Here is an 18,971-nt window from a genome sequence, read left to right on the forward strand (position 1 = left end):
ATAATCATATGGATATACACCCTTCCGCCTAATTAATTTCAGGTCCTGATTTGGAAACAAAGCACATGTGATTTTGAATTGATCATCAGATAATTGAGTGGCCAGTGTAGCCAGGCTAGCCGATAAAATTCTGTATGAATCAAGAAATCTTAAGTGAATAGGAACACCATTAACTTTAATTATTTTGCTAATGGCAATATATTTTTCATTATTTTCAGCTAAAATATTTAAATTCTGCTTGTCAAACTCCTCGTACCTGATCAAATGATGAAAATCATAATTGGATGCTCCATGGCAAAATATGGGGACAAATTTTGGTCTCTGGATCTTAATATTACAGCTATTACACAGGGCCATTAAGAATTTACCATCTGTATGAGAATGGTGATGAACCTTGATATTTGTATCTGAAAATTCAGAATCACATACCGGGCATTTTTCTGCATTGTTGAAATCTTCAACCTGTTTCTCTGTTAAAGGCAACATAGGTTTTGATTTTAATAAGACATTAGATGCTATGTCATGGCACTCATTTTCTATTCTATCTGCAAATTTTTTGATGGCATCTGCTCCCATGTATAAATCTTCTTTACTAACAACCCCATCCTGTACAACCACATAATAAAAACTAGAAGGTTCATGTAGCTGGTATGATGTAATTGAAGATTCATCAGGATCTGGGCTACAGAATGCAAGAGGTTTGAGATTTGATTCAAAATCACAGACTATATATGCTGGGTGTTCCAACAACGCTTCAATTTTTTTGAATTTGGCATTTTCACTTGGATTAGGCATCACCATATGAACAGGTTTATGGTTGCCACAGTATTTCAGATGCTCAATTAACTTGTTTTTAGCAATTTCTGTATTTTTTTCACGAACCCCATTTATTATTTTTTTTACCATCAAATACAGACAAACATCTTCTGCACAACTTGAATATTGTATTGGATTTGTCTAGTTGTGTTCTCACTAAAGCTTCAAGATTATATATCAGAGTATAATGGTGTGTATCTTCCCCTTTAATTAAGAGCAGATCAATCGGAACAGCAGAATCATCATCAAATGTACTGATTCTGAGAGGATCTATCAAGCAATTGCCACGGCCAGTAGAACAAATAAATACATTAATAGATAATTGTTTATCATTAATATCCCTGGCCTTTTTTTCAAATTTATCAATATTCTGAACAGACATTGGATATTCTAAACCCTCCATTGCTTCATCAAAATCATTTTCATGTTGTTTATAATAACTTATTCGCTCAGGATGCCTTGAAACTGGATACAAAGCAGCTAAAATACACCACAAAAAGCATTTCTCATCATTATTTTTTATATTAACCACGGCTTGTTTGTTCTTAATATTTGCAGGTAATGGCACATAAGTGGAACCTTGTAATGGGTTGAATTCAGAAATATTAACATAGAGCTTGTGTGGAGATCCGCGTAGGCTCCATCCTGACTCTTTTCCAGCAAATTCAGAGTGTTTAATATTCAATTGATCTATCAAACTGCTTATTATTTTGTCTGAATTTGCATTTGAATATACCGGTACAGTTTCTGTTATGTGGGGCTGTGTAAATTTTGTGCCATTTGGCTTCTTATATTGTGTAAACAATTTGAGGGACAGCTTATAAGAGCCATTTTGTGCATTTAGAATTGCCTGCACATCTGGATTTATACTGTTCAAAAAATTCTTAATGTCACATCTTGGCTCTGATACAAACCGGTGATCCCTTAATTGGCCGTTAAAACTGCTATGGATAGGTGCATAGCGTGGCTGCTTTGCTGGTCCAGCATTAACAGGTGTTTCATGCTTCCTTTTCAGACCAGATGTAGATGGTTGTGGGGGCAATGTTGATGACTGTGCAGAACAAGTATCTTTATGTTTATATGTGAAATATTCCAGATTATATTTTCTATGGCATTTAGGGCATATTTTTGTGGGAGTTCTGCATTTGTCTGGATTACAATTCCTTTGATGCTTAGCCCAATTGGGGCTAGATATATTCTTTTTGCATTGATTACAATATTTTTGATTTGGCATTTTTGTTGTTGTTTATTATATAAGATTTCCTGGGGTCCAAATCAAAATTCTATGCTTAATAAAAAATATCAGTTGGGTTCAGCAGTGTGATTTGTGTGTGTGTATATGTGTATGTGTGTATGTGTGTGAATATTTTTGGCTTTGGTATTTATATAAAATTTCTTGGGGTTCAAATCAAAACTCTATACTTAATAAACCTATGACAGGTTGTCAAAAATTCTGTCTATTAAATCAAATAGATTTGTAATTCAATTTATATAAATCTGCAATATTTTTGTGTCTAAAAAAATATGAGCAGCACTGCAACAACACACCCTTACTCTTCAACAACTCTCACAATACTGGCTGATATGCAATGCAAAATCTCTTTATATAGCCTAAGCACAGACCGCATTGAAAACATCTGAAACAATAAGCCAATCAGAATATAACACATCATTACATTGTCATAAGCAACCAATCAGAAAACAACACATGTCTAATAATTTGTTGCAAAACATGATGCAATATAAATAAACCAGAAATAGGCCACATAGCCACAAAAATTCATAGCTGCGAATTTCATTGTTCGAGTATGGGATTAGAAGGAAGTATCTTTGCATGGAACAACTTGAAAACAATCCAGTAGGTTGAGGAGGATGCTTATGCAAATTCAAGCACTGATGATCTACTAAAAAAATGGCTCTTGTTTCTTGAAAAAGTATTTGAGAAATATATGATCAATGGTCTATTGAAAAGAAATTGCAGTGTTAAAATTATGAATAATGATATTGAGGTCCATTAGCCTGTGGCAACCTTTTCTTTTGGGGAGGGGATGACATTTTCCAAGCGGCATTTCATTGAGTGACAAATTTTGAGTGTATAGAGTCCCATCGCAGCTTTATTATCTTTCTATCAAGACTGGAGTCCGCGGCTAATTCTTCGTAGTAGATTGCAATTGACCTTGTGATGTTAGGTTACCATCGACAATCTAGAGGTCCGGTTTAACTCCCATAACTGAAGTGATGAGTTTGTTTGAGTATATTACTCACTATTATTATTAGAAGGCTAATGTGAGCGGCACTTACGTTGAATCTTGGCCTGACGCAGTCTGGTGATGGCTTTGGGGTTGAAGGCGTATCCACCTCAAAGTCCAAAATCCCTCCACCCGCCCCCCCCCCCCCCGAAACAGTATTTTTGAATATCTGTGTATTATATGTAACCTCATTCAAAAAAAGTTCAAGCAAAAAATACAAAGGATCACGAACAAAATATTTGGTAGCGGGAAGCTTCCCCTTCCTCCACAAAAGACGCTGCGTTGAAGTAGCTAAGATAAAATATTTCCAGATTCTTATTCCAGTTATTTATCAGATTCAGACCATCCTGATTTAGTTTCAAGACAGTACCACAGTGATATATATGTCGATAACAAGAAATGAGAAGGCAGAATATTTGGGGTACACGTTAATTTCTTGTATAATGGGGGGACTAGCTAACTATTGTACGTCCGTCCCACACTGGCATCATTTTTTTTGGCACTAAGAGGCCCCCAAATATTTTACTTGCAGGGGGTGCAGAGAACTGCGCTACGCCACTGGCCTTAGGCATTCCACAAGTGGTTGGTTTCGATTTTTTTACGTGCGTTTGAAGATTATTTCCAATGCTTTTATTTTATTTATTTATTTTTTATTTAAGGAGAATACTATTCCTTGGATTGTAATAACGAAACACTAAGTTCTGTATAATCGTCGTAGAAGGAAACTTTGAGAGGACTCCCCGATGGTACAGTCGTCGTCCTGTAATCAAGGGGTCCGGGATTCGATACCCGGTGAAGGCACATAGTGATTTGTATACCACTTTAAACTGTGGCTCCAGTCCAGATTAGCCTTTCTGTAAATGAGACGAACGAATGTTGTAGCTGTTCATTTTATTCTGTCAATTTAGCTTTCAAGTTTTTGAGCAAAATACATGTAGTATCTACTGTCTACTCGTTACTAAACAAATTTCACAAAGTAGTTTTATCGAACTTCAGAACTAAACTGACAGCAATGTCAGGGGGCGGGAGCTCTGCCTGGTTACGGTCAGGGTGTATTTCGAGACTAACTTTCGCCGCTTCCCACTGACAGAGGTTTTGCTTTGGAACATGGACACCGTTGCTTCAGGGTGTAAATATTGGGGCGAGGTTGACCTGCAGTAGCGGGTAAGTGCCATAAATCCAGACCTAGGAATGAAGGTTGATGCAAGGGATGGGCAATAAAAATTCTGTACTTTGCTTTGCTTGCCGACAGGAAGTTTTGCAGGGACAATTACACGAGGGACACGGATTCTTTTCAGTTGCTAGGAAAAGCTGAAAAGGAAAACGCCAGACTTTGAATGAAAGAGGGACAGTGAACATAAGTCCTTTGTATCATTTGCGGACACACAAGCTTCCATTTCGAAGCTGAGGCTACCGACAGCGAAGTAATTAGAGGGTTGGAAGCAGTCACGACGCCAGACGGGGACAGGGGGGCGCCCCAAGTCAGATACTTCACCCCCTCCGTCCCTCAACTGAAGTAAATTAAATATCGAATAATAAGAGAGTTCATTTATAGTATGACGATTTTTACCTTTTCAAAGTGGTGTATTCTGCCTAATATCACTTTCCTGCTCATAATACCAACTTGACTAACAAATATTCATTTGTTTTAGTATATATAGTTATATGTGTGTGACTTTCGTTCAAGATTCGAGCACCGACCTGGGCATAGTTGATTTCTCATTCATTTATGTCCTGTAATCGTCGAGATTAACCTAAGTTTTAACCAGTTTTAAGAATTGGGAAAAGGTGTTGAATGTGGATGGTTTTAAAACATCAAGAATATTTTGAGGACCAGAAGACATCATCTGTATTACGGGCAAATTATTCTAATCGTGGTCGTTAGTGACAACGCTAATTAGTAAAAGACATTCAAAGTCGGTTCAAGATTTGGTTGATTTGGTATTTTAAGTCCACTTTATGCACAGTAAGGATAATCGGGACTGAACCTACAGTTTAAAGCGCCTCCACTGGGTATCGAACCCGGGACCAATGGTGATTGAAGAAAAATCGTCACTACCATGTCAGTTGTTGCGGATTCATCGCGGTTTCTTACTATTCAGGGACTTGAATTTCGAGATGATGAGTCTGAGGAAACCTTAACAAAGGGAATTTCTTCGATACTCTTGAAGTTAATTTCAAAATGAGGAGATATTATTTGGAAATGTATTGAACTTGAACCTTAAAATGCAAATTACACTTAAAATTCGATTCAAAACATATCGCGGGCAGGTAAAAGAACGCTTATTAGGATTTGCCACTCTTCAATCATTAGATGCAGGTTCGCTCTTTCTCGTACATATCAAAATCGAAGAACTTCTTCCCACAAACTCCATAGGTGCCTGTAATTGTGTAGCACAGACATACGTTGGAGTGGTAGAGTAAGAGTAAGTAATGCCAGGGTCAGAATATTTATTGAATTATGAGATAATTGTAACCTTTTTCAGATTTTTTATCCTGTGATAACATTTCTCTAAAAGGTGAAATACAAATTTTGCCCAAAACTCTTCAGCGTTACGAAGATGGCACGGAAGTACTCCACTTAATGGATTTCTTTGAAATCCTAGGAAAATATAAATTGGCACTTCACAAGGTTCACACTCTAGTTGGATTCTCTGTAACAATTCCAGTTTCCAATGCAGCGTGTGAAAGAACCTTTTCGTATTTGAAACCTTTGAAAAGCCTTGCTCGAAACAGGATGCTGGATGCCAGCTGGCTCATTTGGCTGTCCTTGGTATTGAGAAGAAATGTCAAGTCCTGGACGTACCGAAGGTGGGCAATGTGTTCTCCAAAGCACGTGTAGCAGAATTCTACTACAGGAGAATTTCACTTCACTAAGTGACTTTCGTTGTTTCTAATACTTAAGAAGATTAATTTCTTCCAACGTCATGTTTATTTTGCAAGAAAATTAAACTCTTCGAAGCATTTTTTTCGTCATTTATATTATTATCTTGTAACTTGAATATTTATATCAGTAGATTCATCTCAAGAAAGACAATGAATTATAAAATTATAATTGACTTCCAATTCTGAAATAGGCCACTAGAAACAACGCAATTTACGAATAAAATAGAATTAATGCCTTTATTAAAACGAATCATATGGAAATAAACTCGTAATCAAGAAGTAAATTTAGGCAGTAAACGTCCACTCTAAATAAAGGATAAACACAAAACACCATACATGAATATAATAATAATTATAATTATAATAATTATTATTATTATTATCATAAGTATTATTATATGTGTTTTAATGTGACTGCCCCCAACAATATTTTGTTGCCTCCCTTCCGACCTCTCCCCCCCAGTCACATTTCCCTAGCGCCGTCACTGGTTGGAAGTTATTAGGACGAGGAAAGTAACATCAGCTGTTGACAGTGTTACACCAAAGGATGTGATACGTTTGTGCTACTGTTCGTATAAACGATAGGAAATTTAAGCATAAATTTATAATTGTTGGGACTTGAGAGATATTTTCGTCATTTGATCATAGGAAGAGGTTTCCTGAGACATAGTGGGATTATTTTACACATACATTAGAAAGGGTGGTTGTTTAAAGGTAGAGACGTATTTTGCACATTTTTTAAAAAGTTCAGATAAAACGAGGATTTAGCCTTACTCTTATGAAAAGAAATAACGCAGTACAGGGAATGAATAACTCTTCGCATTTCTCGCACCTGGTGGGATGCAACACACATGCACAAGAGTATTGCAGGAAGTCTATGAACGAGGATGAAAAGGAATATGTGAAATTTGATTTACCTGCAGGTGAATTATTGGATTCGAATATTCTTGAGGTTGATATTGTTTTGTTTTTTAAGTCCACTTGATTCGCAAATAGGCTAAATCGCGAACCGACCTACAGTTTAAAGTGCGATCCGATCCACTTTGTGACTCCATTGGGTATCGAACGCGGGGACATTTGGTTACAAGACCTCGATGTTATTACTACGCCATCGCGGAGGCATCCAATGTTCACAAATATGTTGATTCCAATAACACGTTATATGCATAATCTGATAATAATGCATTTTTTTGCATATTTTTTTCAACTATAGCATGTCTAAAATAATCATTGAAGTTGGGATTTTTATAACTTCAGGAGGCACGCCTCTGTAAATGTGCGATATAAAATAAATACGTGGTGGTTTTGTCACGTTTCTTCGCTTCGTGAAACATACACTTTTGCAGGAACGGCTTCTTTCATCCGCCTGGGGCCTTGCTCTAGCTAAACAAAAAATATATTTGTTTAGCATAATCGAGGGTTACTTATTCATGCCGAACTTACTAGAAAACAAGGATTCTATTGGGATCATACTGCTTTGAATGACAGTATCAATGAAGATTTATGTACGCTACTACTTATAATAATGAGCATAAAATATTAATTAGGAACTTTCTTTTTCGTCTACTGCATTTAACATCCTTTTTTGTTATTCAGCAAATATTCAATTCATCACCTTTTTTTACATTAATTTCCTTGCCAGGACAGCTGTTTTTATGCAAATTTTGGCGATCATAAGTACACGTAAGCCAGATATTAGCTAATATTTGTGCTGTTATTTAACTATTCTTGTACCGTCTTTGTAACATTTCATGTAATAATAGTAATATGTAGAATTGCTTAATTTACATATTCAAGTGAATAGACCTATGAAATATATTAATGTATTAATTTAAACATTTGCTTCATTGTTGTCGTTAATGTTATTATTATCCTTTTTTCTGAAACACTTGGCTCAGACACCCTTCCCCGAAATATATTTCTAGATTCGTGCCTGCCGAAGGATAAATTTTATCAAGCGGTGGTGGTATTGGGCTTAGAGGCTAAAGGGAAAACAAACAAGTATGTGCGTCGTAAGCTGAAAATAAGAAGCAGCATAATATCACAAAGAAACACTTTATGAAACTTACGTCATAGAAGGGGATGTTTAACAACATTAAGAACAATAAATGCTTTCTATTTGTAATGTACGAAGTATTGCAATTTTGAATAGTCTTTTGTGTTCGTACTACACATTTAAAACCTTTTTGTTGCTCCGAGCGTCAAGCTTAGAATTTAAAGAAAAAAAGGTAAATTTTCATAGTGCACGGAAATTCGACATTCAGAAAGGAAGAAGGTCCAGGGGAAAACATTTCAAAACTTCCAAAGGATATAGCAGTAATGAAAAAGAGACTCACTTAAATGTACGATGGATAGACAGTTGTAAGGAAGCGAGAAAAAACACGAGGTAGATTTCATAAGATACCTAGCAATCAATAACCAAGAAACTGCATTTTTAATATTAATGTCCTCATCATTAACGAACCTTATTTATTCTCACCACGTAATTGGAGCTTTATCCCAATTTCCAGAAAAATATTTTGTGTTTCTGCTACTTTTGACTTTTTTTTGGCATCATACCCCGGATTACTTTTACGAGACGAGACGAGACAAAACGAGACAGAACCCTTCGAGACGAGACACGAGACGGGACAAACGAATATTTTCGAGACGAGACAGAGAAGAGACAGCGTTTTCACGAGACGGGACGAGACAGACCAAAGTCTCGTCTCGTCTCGTCTCGTCTCGTCTCGTGGGCAACACTAATTACACTAAGGACAACAGCGTTAGAGTCTATGCTTTAAGGAATGGTTAAGCACAGGATGATGACGGAAAATAATTCACATGATTATAGTGATGAATTACATCAGTGAAACATTAATTTTCGGTCATGGTGATAAATTGAAAAACACAGGGACACAATAACCGATTTATTTATTTATTTTATTTCGCTTTTCTTCCACTTTTGGGTAATGAAAGGTGTGTTAAGATGAAAGTTGTGAAAGGACAACTACAAACGCAGATGGATAGGACACAGTCCAAACCCCACAGACCATTATACTGACCTTATGCCTAGACGCCAGATCCTCGTTAGTGTGCAAAATGTACTCCATGGTCACAATGACGTAAGCATTCGTAGAATTGATTTGTATATTTTGTTTTTATTATTATTATTATTATTATTATTATTCGAAAAAAGCGAGCCAAACTATTGCGCGTTATGTGATATGCTCATTACTTCTCAGGAACACTCGCGCCCTTCAGCCAGTTAACACACACTTCCAAGACAATCTCCAAAGAATACTGTCACATACGCGAAATGTAAAACATCCCTGGGGAGTAAAAACGGCTGGAGCGTGATGCTGATCATTGACCTCCAAAATGGCCGAACTCGAGAATTTGCGGCGCCCTACTGCCACATCCCCTAAATGTGCCTTCATGGCACGGTTCTATACGGACGACGAACTTTACCTTACCTTTACTACTACTAACTACTCATGCCATGAATTTTTGTATTTTTGATCCTTCATTATGTCTCCATTGCTAACCTGGTTCATACCCAGTCACAACAGCAATTAGTCAATGCAATAAAATACGTCAAACTTAAAATGAAAAGGTGTCGGCGCGCGCGCCCACACACGCATACACATACAAACACAAGGAGAGAGAGGCCATCCCGATGGCGCAGTGGTAGCGTCGTCGCCTTGTAATCAAGGGGTCCCGGGTTCGATTCCCGGTGGAGGCACATAGTGGTTCGGATCCCACTTTAAACTGTAGGTCCAGTATCGATTAGCCTCACTGTGCTTAAAGTGGACTTAAAACAACAAATCAATCCAATACAAGGGGAGAGAGAGAGAGAGAGAGGCGGAGGGGATAGGAACACAAAATCCTTCCACAAACTGCCAAGACTCCAACAGAAAGCTTGCTGGAAACAAGTTTGCGTGCTGGCCTTGTCTGCTACTGCCCTCCCCCACTTTCTTATCTATACAGGAGCAATGAAGGGAAGTACATTTCATTTGATCCCGTCTGTACCGTAAGTGAAAACTTGTCTGTCTCTTCCAGCTGAGGAAAGGCTTCAATGACCTATTGGTTGGAAGGAAGGAGCAAGGCGAGGTGTTGCTAAGGTACACCACCTGCAAGAGCGACTAGACGTTTCTCGGAGCTACCCGTTGCAGTGTGATGTATCCCGAGGATGGCGGTTGGTCGAAATATCTGATAACAGCTGTCCACGCCCGGGACAACATGGGGAACGGGCACGGGGCCTCTTTCGAAAAAGTAGACATTGATCCACACTACGTCTACTTCGTGGCCAAGTCACGGAACTGGAGGAGCATAGACATTGATGTGGAAATATATGGGATGGAACCAGTGAGTATAATGGGTGTGTTTTGAGGTAACTTTCCTGAGTAACACTGTGCAGTGTTACAGAGTTTCCATTTTTTTTTATCATTTCTTCAATGAGATCAGATGGTTATTTACAGTGGACTCCTTTTATTCGAACTTGGATAATTCAAATTATTTGGTATTTCCCCTTGAAATTCCTATTGAACCCAATGTTAGAAATGTATATGTAATCTAATTTTCGAACGTTTTGTTTGATACTTCGAAGGCAACCATCCAGAGACAACCAACCTTAGGGAAGAGAAAGTTTCTGCTTGCTGGTATGCAACCTCAACCCTTTTTCAATTACGTGAGATTGCCCACCACTTTTGTGTGCACGTGTTCAACAAATGATTTGTAAAAGTTTTCTTATCTGCCCTCCATCCTCAGTTATGATTGGTCAGGTCATGAACGTATTTAAGGGGGGGTTCAACGGGTCCAAACCCCACTTTTGGTTCAGTAAAATTACCAGATTACCTCTTCTATCCGCTATGCGCAGAGACTTTCTCGTAAGAAATTCTTCAGACTTATTTTGTTCTCATAAATAACAAGCGTATATAACGGGATACGGATGGGAAAGAAATTAATTCCACACACCAGATGGGACTGCAAAGCAAATGTCTGCAATTTCCTGATAGTTTCGGAATTTCTCTGGAAAATACTGAGAAAACTCCTGACATTTCACAAATTCTATAATGTAACATGTAATTTCTGCCCGAAGCAGCTGCTTGTGAACTTATAGCGCGAATATTATAGTTTCATTAGAAATTCCCGATATTGTTTGTTACCATTCAAGATTTAAGTATTCCTCAGCTTCTAATGTTTTAATAATTTGAAATTTCCTAACTGTTTGATAATCCCGAAAGTGGATAAACCATTTTCCAAACTCTAGATCGGAATGGGAAACTTGTTCCTATTGGAGATTGTATAACTGCATCTGGGTTAGCTTCAGCTCTGTATTGAGTGGGTGTGGAAATAGAAAAAAAATAGTTGGTGAAGAATGTGATGGTGCTGATGTAATGGGTGGTAGAATTAAGGGGTGAGATAGATAGATAATTTCAGAGAAGTGTCCAAAAGCAATTTTTGTACATTGTTCAGTACATATTTTAACCCTGGTTATTACCCATTTCTGTGGAATTTCTGCGATATTGAGACTGTCAAATCAGTCATATTTTCCCCCCTCGGATCTTCTCAGGGGAGCAGCCCCCCGTGGCACATCGTGGGTCCCGGGTTCGAAACCCGGAATGAGCAGGGGGGTTTGTGGGTGTCCATTCATCAATTTCATCATGTAATCACTCATCCAGAACTTCGGAAACTAGCCCAAAGTGGCACAAAAGGCGAAGTAAAATAATGCAAATAAATCAATCAATCTTCTCAAAGTAATTTGGTTGTAAAAAATGCAGTGTAAGATAGCTAGAAAAGAACTGTAACTTTCTCAAGTTGTTTGACACAAGATGGACAGAAAAGTATCAATACTCAGTAGGGTGACTTGTGAAATCATATACACTAATAGTAGAAACTTTACTGTTGTCCATTTTTGGACCATTTTGTAGTAGAAATGAACCCACGTTTCTCTGAACAGAGTCAACACATTCAAAAATTGTAGCAACTTATTCTATAATATGAAATGCCTATTCCTCATTCATTGGAACTGGCAGGAGAAATTTAGAGAGAAAATAAAAATAAAGTTGAAGAAGAAAGGAGAGGGACTAGGATGGAAAGAAGAAAGGGGAGAAGAGGAAGAAGAAGAGGATACCAGAAGAAGAGTTGTGGTAATAGTAATAGAGGATGTAGACCTATCAAAAGAAGAGGAAGCTTTTTTAAAACTAGGAAGAGGTTTCAAAGTTGAAGAAAGAAATGTAGATTATGAAGAAGTTATATATGACATTGAAGAAGCAGTGCTCCATATAAAAGAAGAACCAGAAAGAGACAAGATTAGAAGAAGAACAGCAGCCATACTGAAGAAAAAATGGAAAAGCAAGGAAAAGTAGATAATTTAAGTCAAAAAGAAAGGGAAGGGATGAAGAAAATCAAGACAAGAAGTGATGTGGTGATAGAGCAGGCAGATAAAGGAGGAGCAATTGTGGTGATGGAAAGAGAATGGTACGAGAGGAAGTATGAAGACCTAAAAGAGAACGGATATGAGGAGATTTGTGGAACAGAAGAACAACAAACTATAAGAGAAAGTGTCATACAAGACTGTAGGAGGAGAGGATTCAAGAAGTGCATAAAGGAGATAGGAAGACTACCAAGTTTGGAAGGCTTTCCAAAGATACACAAAGAGGAAATAAAGTTCAGACCAGTAATGGACTGCAGAAACAATATTTTGGAACCCTTGGAAAATAAATTAAAGAAAGTTATTGAAGTGTTAGTAACACAGCAAGAAAGCAGAGCAGTTGAGAACAGTGAACAAGTAGTGGACCTCATAAAAGGACTTAAGTTAAATGAGATGAAGACGACAATGTTTAGCTTAGACGTGAAAAGTATGTTCCCGAGCATGAAGAGGGGACATATTTTGGACATTGTTAAAAAGAAAATGGGACAAGAAATTATAGGAGAATGGGATAGTGAAAGGGTGGTGAAGGCGCTGGAAACTATTTTGAATAACGGTTACAGTATAATGGGGGGTAAAATAATGTTAATGAGTGAAGGACTGAATATAGGAGTCTAAGCCCAGCATTGGCTGAATTGGTTATGAATGAATGGGAAAAGAAAGTGATAGAAAAAAGAGGTGACAAAATAATTCTGTTTGCAGATATGTGGACGATTGTTTTGGCATATGGAAGGGAACGAAGAGGCAGCCCGACATTTTTGCCAAAGAAATACAAGATGAAGAAAGAGGGATATTATTGGAACCCGAAATAGAAGAAGAAGACAAGTTAACCTACCTAGATATATTGATGAAAAGGAAGAGAGGACAAAAAATTGAAACCGCTTGGCATCAGAAGAAGTGTGCAGCAGGGGTATTCTGTCACAAAAGAAATGATGTAAGTGAGGTGACAAAAATAAATTTTATAAAGAATATGGAGGACAGAATCAAGAAAATATACACGAAAGAATATAAAAAAAGGCAAAATAAGTAGCCTATGGAAACAGCTGGAAAAGAATGGCTATGAGAAGGAGGATAGACTGGACATAAACAGAAGAAGGAAGAAAAGTGGCAGGGGAGAATTGGAAGAGAAAGAAAAAGAGGAAGAGAAAGAAAAAGAGAGGATGTTTGGAATAAGGAGTATGGAGAAGACCACGGAAAAGATATGCAAAGTGCTTAGGAAAGCGGGCATTAAAACTTACAGGAAGGGAGGGAGAAGCATCTTAAGAATAGCGAAGAATGCAAACAAGAAAAAGGAAAACAGAGAAGAGGAAGAGGAAGGGATTATCTACGAAGTGAAATGTAAAGAATGTCAGAGTGTGTACATAGGAGAAACGAAAAAGAGGCAGGTTGAAACAACATAGGGATGATGTACGACTTAAGAGAGAGAGAAATGCAATATTTAAACACACGAGAGAAACAGGACATGACATAGAGTGGGATGAGGCTAAGCAAATAGAAAGGGAGAAGAGAATGCTAGTGAGAAAATGGAAGGAGGCCAAGGAAATAGAGAAGAAAGGTGAAGAAGACACAATCAACTGGAATGGAGGACTGAAGTTAAACAAAAAATGGAAGAAGGTGTTGGAAAGAGTGGAAGGACAAGAGAGAAAGAGGAGAGAAGAAGGAAGAAGAATGAAGGAAAAAGAGCGTGAGATAAAAAGAGCCCAACCACATTCTATATGGAAGTTAATATGTTTAGCCTTTTAGGTGAAAGTACAGTTGACAAGGGAAAGCCACCAGCTAGAATGTTGCAGAACAGCTTTCTAATAGTCTGGAGAGGAGAATGTTTGTGTATATAAATCGTCCTGTTTTTGTATCTTGTTACATTTGTACTTGGTGCAGAGTCTGAAGAATACCTTGCTAGAAGGTTGAAACGTCACGTTTAGTTTATGTTTTATTATAAAATTAAATTACTGCCTTGGTCAGCATATTGAATTTTTGGTGTCAAAATGTTGGATGGCCTGATTGATATTTTTTACATTTTCAAATCTGAATGAAAAATGTGGCAAACAGGAATTAAAATGACATGTCTAGGGTCTGCACTGTAGTCAGTAGAAAATTGTGACAACCTCTTGTACTCAAATATGCATAAATTATTTGTGATCTTGGCTACACTACCAGTTTCATCTTCAACACCCGAGAGGATGTGTTTAACATTAAGGAGGTTGAAATAACGTCCTCGCAATTCAACGGGAGAACCTCGAATAATGGACACTGCACTGTTAAATGTGCATACATACGAATGTTAAAATAACACCGATGATGTTACTTTGTAGTTCGTAGCAAGGAGGAAAAGACTAATTCTAACATTGTAATTCTTTTTTAAAGAGAAGCTGGGATTAGCTTTTTCAAAAGCATTTTCTGTTCAGTTTATGTAGAAAACTTAGAAGCCCGTAGATAGACTTAATTTAATAAATGTATGACCTTTCGTGTGGTGGCAAGTGGATTGAGATAGCCAGATCATACCTAGAGACGCTATACGTCCCAGATTTTCAGGGACAATCCCGGAATGGTTTCATTTGTCCCGGTGTTCCGAATAGTTTCTTCGGGACGCACAAATTTCCAGGAAAGAAAAATGATTAAGACTATACATACTTTCCTCAACTTTTTTTTATATTTAAATGCGTGGACGTAATTTTAAAATGCTCATTTTACAATACAATCTAATTCTATATTGAACCACTCCCTCTCCATAATACAAGAGTTAACGAGATACAGACGGTAGCTACTACAAACATCTTCGACTTCACGATGAGGCCGCCGTCTGCTAGCAATGCTAAATTTCAGTTACGATTCTCTTCCATTGTATAGTAACCAGCTTACTATAAAGAGTCAGTGCTTGGGTGCCTATCTATTCAATCCGCAGTTTTCAAATAAAGTTCCCACACAATGTAGGATGTAAATTACAATTATGTTGTACATACATACAACTTTATCGTCTCCAGCCCCCCCACCCCCAACCGCTCCCTAACAAGCTAGCGGTCAGTAGTGTCCGGGATTTTCACGTATGAAAAATAGGAACCCTAATTAAACCAATAGTTGAACCCCCCCGTACGTGAGCTTCCCAATGTGGAAGCCTGGCGCGTTGAATCTCAAGCAAAAGTTAGTGATGACTTGTTTCAAGCAATAAATGACATTGAATATTTTGTCAGCCATGTAAAAGGAAACAAACAAAAACAAAAAACAGGAACTTATTTAAGTTAGAACAGGCAGCTAATGTTGTTACACATGTATATGATTTTGTGTATTAATACAGCGTACTTACTTAAATATGTTTTCCATTTACTGGTAGCTTAATTACTATTGTGAGAGGAATTGTTTTTGTAGGACCACGCACAACATACGGAAATATTTGCGGCGAGGTACACTGCATTTCCTTATTTTTGTTTATACTATAGTACAGTAGTTGTGTTTCATTGATATTCTTTAATAATGCATGTTTTTGTTCATTCGATTCTTAATTTTTTTTTTCTTCGTGTCTCCTTGGAGATCAAATTTTTAAAAATCCGCTGTATAACATTGATGCATAACAAGCACAGCTTCATACATTACTAGTAAACTTGATTCTTTACACTGAATGAATCGTTTCTTCATTTCAGCAAGAAGAAGAGACTCAATCATTGAAAGAAATCATGCCTGTCAGAGAAGAAAGGAAAAAGAAGAGAGTTTTCGGAAAATAGCCCTCGAAATTTCTTGTTTATTTGAGGGCAATGTTGCCTAACTCAAACATTTGTTATGTTCTTCTTAACATTATAATCTGCGATTGAGCAATAAAATAATTTTATTGCCCATGGTTACAATATTCTTTAATATAGCCTACTACTTTCAATCAATCAAGATGTGTATTACTCGCTACCTTTTATAAGAAATTGTCACAGTTACTATAGGTGACACCAGTGGCGAACACTGCATTCGGATAAAGTGGTAGATGGAGCTACAATACACCCACCCACCTAGGGGCGCCGACCGGGTACCCCCAAATCTCGTTTGAGCCCCTCTACAAGAGGCCCAATGCATAACTTTCAACACGATTTCATTTCTTAATGATGATGGAAATGTCATAAATTATTTCATGACTCTGTGCGAAATTAAGCAGGATTCTGCTCCGAAATGGCCATTTTACTCTATCTCAGAATTTATTTTTCCAAATACACAGTTAATTTAGGAAAACGCATGGTATATTATGATTATGTGCGAGAATAGAGAACAAAGTATACGAATACTGTAGTCCTTATATTCTTGAGGAAGCCAGTCCGTCAAAAAATAGGTAGGTGCCTTTGTGTTCTATACGAATAATTTGGAATGTTTTTGGCTATCACTTGAAATCGAAAGAGACAAAGAAGGGAATAAGAAAACTAATTGATCGTCTTTGTTCAGTTTATACCACTGAATTGTGATGGGTCTTGAGCTTAAGAAAGGAGAAAACAAGCACGAAAGAAGACATCGAAAAATGTAAGTAGTGACTTGGTTTACAAACTCACATAAAACTTAATTGGCTTATTGGACATATTGATCTTATCAGCCCATTAAATATAAACTTATTATTATCATTATTATTACATGTAAAACACTTAGTTCGAACCCATCCCGAAATTTAGTTCTATATACCTGACTGTAATAGGGATATAATAGTATAACTACATGTATGCATGATTCGTTTCGGTTAGGTTAGGTTAGGTTAGGTTAGGGGAGGGAGGCCTGACCCGCTACCCTGAAGAGGTAACAAGGCGAGAGGGCGTCGATGCAAGGGAAGAGCGGGCGATATGACTTTGGGACAGTAGGCTATGGTGATTATCCAATCTTTAGCTCAGTACAACTACTATAGTGTACGGCACGAAAGTACACTTGTCAAGATTGTAATGGTCGGATTGACCTTTACTGGTTTTGGTAGTATGTTAATTAATTACTGGCCAACTACAAGGTGCAGGGTTAATTAACATGTTTCCATGTGTGTACCTTTTATGTTATAATTGCATGTAAGTGTATGTGCTTAATGGATTGTGATTTTTACTGGATATTAGATTCACCATGTTTTTAAGCTTCCCAGTTGGGGAGCTGTCTTTCAAAAGACCGTTGCAGTGAAAAATTCCAGTGCTACGAAGGACACGTCCACGGTGTCCCCCTTCACTATATAAAAAGACCAGTTGAGCTTAAGAAAAACAGTTTTTGACTACCTTCACAACGACGAAGAACCTTCGAAATCTTGTCCACTTAGGATGGCTACACTGAATAATTGAGAACTGAATGTAATACTTGGCCAAAGAACCCTCTTCGAGAGTTTAGTCCACTTAGGGTGGCTAGACTGATGACTGAAAGTAATGTATCATTTGGGAAAAGTACCTACTTCGAAAGTTTAGTCCACTTATGGTGGCTAAACTAATGATGGAAAATATATGTAACATTTGGTAAAGCCAACCCCTGTTTGAAATCCCCAAGTTTCCCAATTAGCAAAGATTTGCATTTTGTAAGATATTGCCGAATCGCATCATAATGCCTAGCGGGCTGAAGAAGGATGCTGCGTAAGGAAACGCAAGACTGGTCGGAATATCAATTAAGTCGAGGGTAGGCCACAGAGATAGTTAGGCTAACACTGTGTTGATGAAAGTACCAATGGTTAGGCCATAGGTACGCTTTTGCTTGAATTAAGGAAATTGGTTTTATTATGTAAATGCACATATGTAAAAACACTTTGTAAATATGTAAATAATAGCAACGTGTAATAAACCCATATAATCCTACTGCAAATGTTCTGATTTAACGAATTAACTCCAAGAACTTCAGTACTGTCTATTTTAAACCAAATATTTATTCACTTTCTGTACATGTGTAATGGATGTGTATAACAGAGTGGAAAAATCATTGAAATTCATTACTTTGATTTAAAGAACGGCCGGGATTTGAACCGGGACTCCTGGCGTCTTGTGATAACCATTCCACCACAGAGGGCTGCTGTAATTCATTACCAATAAACAAAGAAACTATTTCAAGCTCGCTGGTGCAAGAATATGGAGCAGGCGTCATCATTAAAATTACAAAAGTGGTGTTTTGATGCTCACCTGTTCAGTTTTGCAACCTTAAGGTCGTTTGTAAATGAATCGTTTATTTCAGAAAACCCCTATCGACCACTTCTGGCGAAAACGATATGTGTACATTTTCACACAGCTCTTACCAAGGTGCATCGTTTGATGCAGAAATCGATCATGTAACCGCGATGTACGTGATTACATTATCGATTTGTGCATCAAACGAAGCGCCTTGGCAAGGGCTGTATGAAACTGGGTTTCTGAAATAAACAATTTAAATAACAGTTGATTCATAATGTAAATTTGATATGTATGCAGTCTCATCTATAATTTTCATCGGACCATTAAGGTATTTATTTTACTCTTTCTCGTATATGGCGGCTTTCTTTCCCGCAATTCTCGTTTTAACCGCATTATACATCCCGGATATACAATTTATTTTTCAATCAAGATGCGCTTTGATATTTAATTTCTCGGAAACCTAGAAAGCTCACATTCACTTCACACAGCTTTTTCACATTGATCACGACAAATTGTCACGCATTTGAA

At 37.4% G+C, this 18,971-nt stretch overlaps 1 long non-coding RNA gene across 1 annotated transcript in view; it reads left to right on the top strand.

The window, feature by feature from the left end:
* LOC145992688 (uncharacterized) overlaps nucleotides 1-16,162 on the top strand; it is a 30,323-nt gene extending 14,161 nt beyond the window's left edge. Inside the window, exons 2-3 of the long non-coding RNA XR_014442196.1 lie at nucleotides 9,993-10,298; nucleotides 15,999-16,162. This is a non-coding gene — a long non-coding RNA (uncharacterized LOC145992688). The remainder of the gene's footprint in view (nucleotides 1-9,992; nucleotides 10,299-15,998) is intronic.
* The last annotated feature ends 2,809 nt before the right edge of the window (nucleotides 16,163-18,971 follow it).

The sequence above is a fragment of the Lepisma saccharinum genome, chromosome 9 (genome assembly GCF_977018435.1).
Source record: "Lepisma saccharinum chromosome 9, izLepSacc3.1, whole genome shotgun sequence".
NCBI lineage: Eukaryota > Metazoa > Arthropoda > Insecta > Zygentoma > Lepismatidae > Lepisma > Lepisma saccharinum.